The sequence below is a fragment of the Perognathus longimembris genome, chromosome 11 (genome assembly GCF_023159225.1).
Source record: "Perognathus longimembris pacificus isolate PPM17 chromosome 11, ASM2315922v1, whole genome shotgun sequence".
NCBI classification, from domain to species: Eukaryota; Metazoa; Chordata; class Mammalia; order Rodentia; family Heteromyidae; genus Perognathus; species Perognathus longimembris.
The window spans coordinates 1,221,761-1,230,202 of NC_063171.1; the positions used below are offsets into that span (position 1 = coordinate 1,221,761).

At 39.0% G+C, this 8,442-nt stretch overlaps 1 pseudogene across 1 annotated transcript; it reads right to left on the minus strand.

The window, feature by feature from the left end:
- Positions 1–2,580: 2,580 nt before the first annotated feature.
- On the minus strand, positions 2,581–3,965 carry LOC125359404 (annotated as a pseudogene). Its single transcript, XR_007212548.1, has one exon. The product of XR_007212548.1 is annotated as an immediate early response 3-interacting protein 1-like (transcript).
- Between the last annotated feature and the right edge of the window lie 4,477 nt (positions 3,966–8,442).

Here is an 8,442-nt window from a genome sequence, read left to right on the forward strand (position 1 = left end):
CCTTCTACATTAGAGTTTCACCATCCTAAACAAATAGCTTCCACCTGGTGACCCAACACAGTGAGTGCCCCAAGGAGAACTGTGTTCCAATATTGCCAAGAGGAATGGAGACTAACTAGAGCTCCCTTTCCTTCTAGGAGTCTTCCACAGTGTTACACTACAACTCCTGCATTAATTCCATGGCCCACAACTTAGTCATGCAGCAAGGCAATGTTTATTCCAAACAAGCATGTGCTAAGAACCAGGGATCATTTCTACAAAGAAAAAAGAGATAAAGATGAGAACAAATTATTTGCCTATAATGTTGGCTTTCTGATATATTCCTGAGGCAAATATGGAACAGAATTAGCATCTGTTTCATCTTTGTGATGTGTGTGATGTCTAAAATTTTGTTTCTTTAAAATATTTTCTTTAGATTTCCCTGTTTATTTTAAATGTTCTTATTAAAATTTTCTGTTTCTATGCTATGTCTTCAAATTTTTCTTAACTGAATGTTTTTTTAAAAATCACAGGAAATATAGGAAAACAGTAAGTATAAAACAAATATTGGTCCTAATACACACATGCGCACACACACACACACACACACACACACCACTACACACACCACATGCTACACATCAAAATACCAACATGAACATTTTTGTCTTTGTTCTGTACATTGCTTTTGCACAATTTTACAATTTATACTTTTAATATTTACATACTTGTAATTGCTTTGTAACTCATTATGTCCTAAGTATTTTCCCATAGTTTTGAAAATTATTTAAAATACAATATTTAATGCCTTTTAGGTAATCTATCAAGTAGGTGAATTACAGTTTAATCAACCCTCTTGCTGAATATCACTACTTTAAGAAAATGAATTTTGCATTTATGAATTTTATTGTACACATATTATATTCTCAAACTTTGTCTCAAGATATTCACTTCAAGGCCACAATGATTATTGGTGTCCCTGTTCTTAGTTTGAGTCATTACAGAAGCAATTTTTGTGGTTGCTGAGTTATTTTCACTTCAAGTACTATTGGTCTTGAATAGTCCTTGGGCCAAATTTCTGTGACTCAACTGAAATCTGGGAGAAGTTCCTCCCACACACTTCCCTGGCAGAGCAATACATCAAGGGACTTTGGAAAGCAAGGTGAATTCTATCTCCACAGGGACTGAGCCATCTACCTTTGTGGCACCACAGCCATCAACACGGGTGAGTGAAAAAGGAAGATTTGGGCACATTTGGTGAATGTGACCACAGTGGCCATCTTATTTCAAATGCTAAGTTCAGTTCTATGTATTTTCTCACATCTCATCCAAATATATTAGAACTCTATCTTGATACCATCTCCATCAACTACACTTTCATGACTCATTTTCACTCTGATGAATAGAGTATCATTACTGTCAGTCCTCAAAGAACTTCTTCAAATAAAAGCTTTCCAGACTGATCAAGTCATTCACTCAACAAATGCTTATCCATTTCTATGGCTCTCAGAATAAGACATTGAATGTAGCAGATATGGAAATAAAGAGTTAAGAAAGGGCTGGGGATATAGCCTAGTGGCAAGAGTGCCTGCCTCGGATACACGAGGCCCTAGGTTCGATTCCCCAGCACCACATATACAGAAAACGGCCAGAAGCGGTGCTGTGGCTCAAGTGGCAGAGTGCTAGCCTTGAGCGGGAAGAATCCAGGGACAGTGCTCAGGCCCTGAGTCCAAGGCCCAGGACTGGCAAAAAAAAAGAGTTAAGAAAATATTATACCTGACTAGTATAAGTGCAAGGTAGAGTGCAGTACTACTTTAGTTGGGGGTGGGGAGGGACAAAAAGCCATTCAGCTTGCCTCTGACTCCTGTTGCCACCTTTCAGTCCCACTGAAACACACTCTCCTTTGCCCAATAATCCCACAGAAACTGTATTATCTGCTGAGCTTCGTTTCTCCTTCCCATTCCTTCCCCAGATATTCATAACTGAGCATTTATCCTCATGCCACTTTTATTCTGCAGTGGTTCACTAATTATTGGAAGCTTCATCTTCCATGAACCAACTGAGTCATGTGACTACCCAGTTCTTCTGAGACTTATAACTGCTACACACCTCCAGCTAAGCTGCTTCTAGAAGATTCTACAATGAGAAGCACAGAAAACTAATTGGTTAAACTCAGAACATGCTTCAATTTTCTTTAGTTAGAGTTTCAAAACTGGACATAATAAGTGAAGCCAAAAGCAAAGACTCAATAAAAATATGTTGAGTGAAAGAACGCAAACCAATGTCTATACTTTTAGCTTCCGCTGAGCCAAGTGAACATGCTCTTCAATAAATTTATTTCATTCATGCCACAAAATTATGAGCATTTATTTGAACAGAATTTTTTTTTTTTTGCCAGTCCTGGGGATTGGACTCAGGGCCTGAGCACTGTCCTTGGTTTCTCTTTGCTCAAGGCTAGCACTCTACATTTGAGCCACAGCACCACTTCTGGCCATTTTCTATATATGTAGTGCTGGGGAATCGAACCCAGGGCTTCATGTATATGAGGCAAGCGCTCTTGCCACTAGGCCATATTCCCAGCCCTTGAACAGAATTTTTTTTTTGACTCATAAATTTCAACTTTATTTACAAAAGTTCTCCTATAAACAAAGATGCCATTCTACTCCTTTAAAATATTATAGCTGATCATTTTCATGAAAACCATTTACATTCTTTTAATCTTTCTACATAAAACTTAATTATAGGATGAGCAAACAACATCACAGGGTAGTCTAAAACATAAAAATCAAAAGAAAAAATTTAAAAAAAATCTAGCACAAATGCTAGAAAGAACAGAATAAGAATTGAGACTCACACCCTTTAATGTATACTATTGCACCAATAATTGGAAATGATCTTTTTTTAGGTGGCAAATGTCCAAAACAGTCTTCTAGCACGTATAGTTTGTGACTACTTTAGGATTGTTCATATAGGCTATTTATGCTGATTTTATAAAATAAGTTATCACTATAAAAAGGGCACAGACTTTGCTTCAGAGTTTCATTATGATCTCATCATTTGGGCCAATTTAAAATAAATACATATAAAGAACTAACAACAACAACAAAAAAACACATGATTGACTTAGAAAATGGAATTCTCCCTGAAGTCAGAGAGCATTGCCCCTTACAGTATCAATACATTTTAATTCTTCATAGCAGAGACAATATACATCTTAAATAACCAAAGAGTATGGTATAAGATGGTCCAAATTACCTACTTATCATTTATATGTAATAATTACTTATTTTAAATCCTTTAAATTTTATTTAGTGGGATAGTCACTCTCACATCATAACGAAGCCACAGGGAATTTAAAAACTTTGGAAAACACTTTATCCTTGAGCATTGATAGAGGAAGTGACAGTCTTGTACCCTTTTAACAATCTTTACTGCAGCATGAACTATTAACAGTCAGCAGTCAAATGTATTCCAATCCTGCAGCACTACTGTTTCTGATCTTTTTGTAACGAAACAAGTGTAACATTAAAAAAAAATCAGATAAATAGAAACTCTGGTTTTATTGTCAACTCTGTAGTTTTTGTTTTTTTGTTTTGTGAAGTGCAAGATCAGCCTGCTAAGAAATGTTCAGCAATGACTGATGCAATAACTTCTGTTGGCATCTTGTCTTCTGAGTCTTCCTTTCTCCCACTGATGTTCAGCCAAATAATAAAAGCAACACAATAATAATTGAGTTTACTATTATCAATGGCACTCTCATCACGGTTCTTACAGATCGAATAAGGTTCATTAGCTGAGATTTAATTCTTGGCTCTTCTCCAAATCCACCAATTCCTTGGTCTGTTCCCCAGCCAATGTTCTTAAGAAAGCGCTCCTCGTGCAGCACCGCAATGGCGTTGACGCAGAGCGGGTGGCCTGCAGCAATGAGTACAGAGTAAAGGCCATGGTGGTTGGAAGCCGGCCGGAGGCCCAACCGACTCCTCTCTCCTGCCGCCTCAGTGGATGTGGCGCCCTTGAACAGAATTTTTTAAACTAGGTATTGTTTTCTAATGATTTAGCTTTGCGGTTTCTGCAAAACATATACTCAATTACAAAAGGTTTGGTACCTTTTCATAATTGCTAGATATACCACTTAATTGAGATAGTAGATATAAAATTTCACTGTGGGGACTGGGAATATGGCCTAGCGGTAGAGTGCTTGCCTCATATACATGAAGCCCTGGGTTTGATTCCTAAGCACCACATACACAGGAAAAGCCAAAAGTGGCGCTGTGGCTCAAGTGGTAGAGTGCTAGCCTTGAGCGGGAAGAAGCCAGGGACAGTGCTCAGGCCCTGAGTTCAAGCCCCAGGACTGGCAAAAAAAAAAACAAAAACACCTTCCCTAAGAAGAATCCCTTTCTAGGTACCAGTGACTCCTGACTACCTACTCAGTAGATTGAGACCTGGAACGTGGAGATTCAAAGCCAGTCTGGATAAAAATGTCCCTGAGACTCTTTCTCCTATTAACCAGCAAAGAGCCAGACCGGAGGCATGGCTCAAGCAAGTGCTACGGTACCATCCATGAGCAAACAAGCCAAAAGAGAACATTGAGCCCTCAGCCCAGCCTGGGCCATGGTGAGGTGAAGGGTGGGGTGGGAAGATCTCCAGTGGAGTCCAAAAGTCTCAGAAGCCTGAGAAGGGGCAGAAACACATCCACCTGGCCCAGTTTATCAAAAATGTAAAAAGACCCTCAATATGTCCTCTTGTGGTCATAGAAGACAGAGCACATTGACAAGGCACCCAAAGGATATGAGAATGTTGTCCTAATTATACTCACACAAAAATCAAAAATGATATTCTCTTCTTTTTCTTAGAGCTGAGTTTTATCATTAAATATTCTCTGTGTTCAAATCCATGCTCCCTTGTGCCTCAAAATGCCATGATTTCAAATAGGAGGATCACTCTGGTTGGCCCTAGCCACTGCTGCCTTTACAAAAAGAAATTTGTGTAGAAATATATATGCATGTAGAAAGGACATTGTGTAAACACAGAGAAGCAGGCAGCCAAGCAGAGTCCTCTCTAGAATCCAGGCCTGCTCCCATGCTCATATCACGATTTCTCCAGAACCAAGAGAAAATAAATTTCTGAGCAGGGTGCTGGTGGTTCCTATAATCTTAGCTACTCAAGAGGATGAAATCTGTGGATCATAGTTGGAAGGCAGCCCAGCTAGGAAAGTCCATGAGATTCTTATCTCCAATTAATTACCCCCATAACTGGAAGTTGAGCTGTGGCTCAAAATGGTGCTAGTCTTGAACAGACAAGCTCAGGGACAGTGTCCAGGCCTTGAGTTCATGTCCCAGTATTGACACAAAAATAAATAGGTAGACAGACAGACAGATAGTCAGAATTACTGATCTAGAAATGGATGCTGATGTCCCAGATTGACAGAATTGCTTCCTCCTTGGGCAGCATCTCTCTGGAGTGCACTTTTGTCAGCTACTTGTCCTTATTCTATCACACTGTGGTAGCAACTTTTGCTGGCCATACCATAAGTCCAAATAGATATCTAGCTATCTTGTTTACTGTATGCCTTTCCTTACATAAATGTAAGCACACTGAGTGTAAAGACCCTGTAAAATTCGTCATTGTATGCCTTTCTAGTCCCCAGCACAATGCGAGGCACAGAGTAAGAGCTATCTGTTGAATCAGTGTTCTAACTTTATTTTAATCTTTCAGTTGGTACAAGCTCTGTTTTGGATAATGTAAGGCAAAATAGATTCTTTTCTCTTTGCGGACCATTCTCTAAGCTTTGGAATTCGCTAACAGGAGATTTGGTTACTTTGAGGAAAGCTGAAGTGAAAGCAGGTATCTTTGATTCCATCTGGACAAGATGGCCCGACAGAAGAAGATCTCAGTATTTCAAATGATGGAGGCTGGGCCAAGGGATAAACAGAAGAGAGGCACTAGAGGATGATACAGCATTCAGAAGAGTGTTTACAATGAAGCATGTGTTATAAATGAAAGAACACCCCCAACTATGCATATTTAGTTGTAATTCTATCTTTGGCTTCTGCTGACATTGAAAAACAACTCAATTTCTACCTCATCACTATTATGAGAAAGCAGTTCAACATTTTTTTCTGCCTGGGGTTAAAAAGAGAAAAGAGGAATGAGAACCATGCCAAGTGAACCAAACTACCATAGATTTACTTAAAATTAACCTTAGCCAATTATGACAAAACAAAGATGTATATTGTAAAGGAAACATAAAGAGGCAGTTGGAGTAAAAGAAATTTCTAGGTTCTAGAATTGAAGACCCAGAAATGAACCCACAGAACTATGCCTACTTAATCTTTGATAAAGGAGCTAAAAAAATAATCTGGAAGAAAGATAGCCTCTTTAACAAATGGTGCTGGCAAAACTGGTGTTGAACCAGTTTTGCCACAAACTAAAACTAGATCCTTATATATCACCCTGCACTAAAATCAATTCCAAATGGATCAAAGACCTAGAAATTAAAAAAGATACTCTGAAAACACTAAAGGAAGGAGTAGGAGCCAAGGACTCCTTGGCGCAGGATGGAACTTCCTTAACAAAGACCCAGAAATGCTACAAATCAAAGAAAGGATGGACAAATGGGACTGCATCGAACTGCAGAGCTTCTGCAGGGCAAAGGACATAGCTTGCAAGATAAAAAGAAAGCCCACAGATTGGGAAAAGATCTTTACCAGCCATACAATGGACAAAGACCTCATATCTAAAATATATGCAGAACTAAAAAAATTAAATTCCTTCAAAACAAAACCGCAAAGAACCAATAGCCCCCTCAACAAGTGGGCTAAAGACTTACAAAGAGACTTCTCTGATGAGGAAATGAGAATGGCCAAGAGACATATGAAAAAATGCTCTACATCACTGGCCATAAAAGAAATGCAAATAAAACAACATTGAGATTCCATCTCACCCCAGTAAAAATGTCCTATATCAAGAAAACTAACAATAACAAATGTTGGAGGGGATGTGGCCAAAAGAGAACCCTACTTCATTGTTGGTGGGAATTTAAACTGGTTCAGCCACTCTGGAAAGTGGTATGGAGATACCTCAGAAGACTAAAAATAAAGCTACCCTATGACCCAGCAGCCCCACTTTTGGGCATCTACCCAAAAGACCACAAACAAGAACACACTAAAGCCAACAGCACAACAATGTTCATTGCAGCACAATTTGCCATAGCTAAAATATGGAACCAACCAACCCAGATGCCCCTCAGTAGACGAATGGATCAGGAAAATGTGGTACACATACACAATGTAATTTTATGCCTCTATCAGAAAGAACGATATTGCCCCATTTGTTAGGAAATGGAAAGACTTGGAAAAATTATACTAAGTGAAGTGAGCCAGACCCAAAGAAACATGGACTCTAAGGTCTCCCTCATAGGGAATAATTAACACAGGTTTAGGCTAGTCACAGCAGAGAATCACAAGAGCCCAATAGCTATACCCTTATGAACACATAAGATGATGCTAAGTGAAATGAACTCCATATTATGGAAACGACTGTTATAGCACTGTTGTAATTACTTTCATCATGTGATGAGAAATCATAGCTTCTATTGTTGATGATCCTCTTGTATCCCCTTCCTGTGGTTTTACCTGCACTATCTCTGTATCTTATCTGAGTACATTGGAAACTGTGTATACTGGTATTAGAAATAGGAAACTGAAAGGGAATACCAAAATTGAGAGACATGATAAAAAGACAAACAACTACAAAAGCAATACTTACAAACTGTTTCATGTAAATCAACTGAACAATTCATGGGGGGAACAGGAAAGTGGGAGGGGAGAGGGGGGAATGAGGTAGGAGGTAAGAAACAGTACAAGAAATGTATCCAGGGGCTGGGAATATGGCCTAGTGGCAAGAGTGCTTGCCTCATATACATGAAGCCCTGGGTTCAATTCTCCAGCACCACATATATATAGAAAATGGCCAGAAGTGGCGCTGTGTCTCAAGTGGCAGAGTGCTAGCCTTGAGCAAAAAGAAACCAGGGACAGTGCTCGGGCCCTGAGTCAAGGCCCAGAACTGGCAAAAAAAAAAAAAAAACAAAAACAAAAACAAAAAAGAAATGCATCCAATGCCTTATGTACGAAACTGTAACCTCTCTGTACATCAGTTTAACAATAAAATTTTTTTTTTAATTTCTAGGTTCTAAGTGATAACTTAGAAAACCAGCCAATCAAACACCAGTAGTACATGTCTATAATCTTAGCACTTCGGGAAGCTGAGATCTAAGGATTTCAGTCAAAGTCAGCCCAGGAAGGAAGGTCCATTCTAATTAACCAGCAAAAATGCTAGAAGTAGATCTGTGGCTCAAGTGGTAGAACGGTAATGTTGAATAAAAAAGGTAAGGGGCAACACCCAGACCCTGAGTTCTAGCTATAGTACCACCAGAAAGAGAGAGAGAAAGAGAGAGAGAGAGAG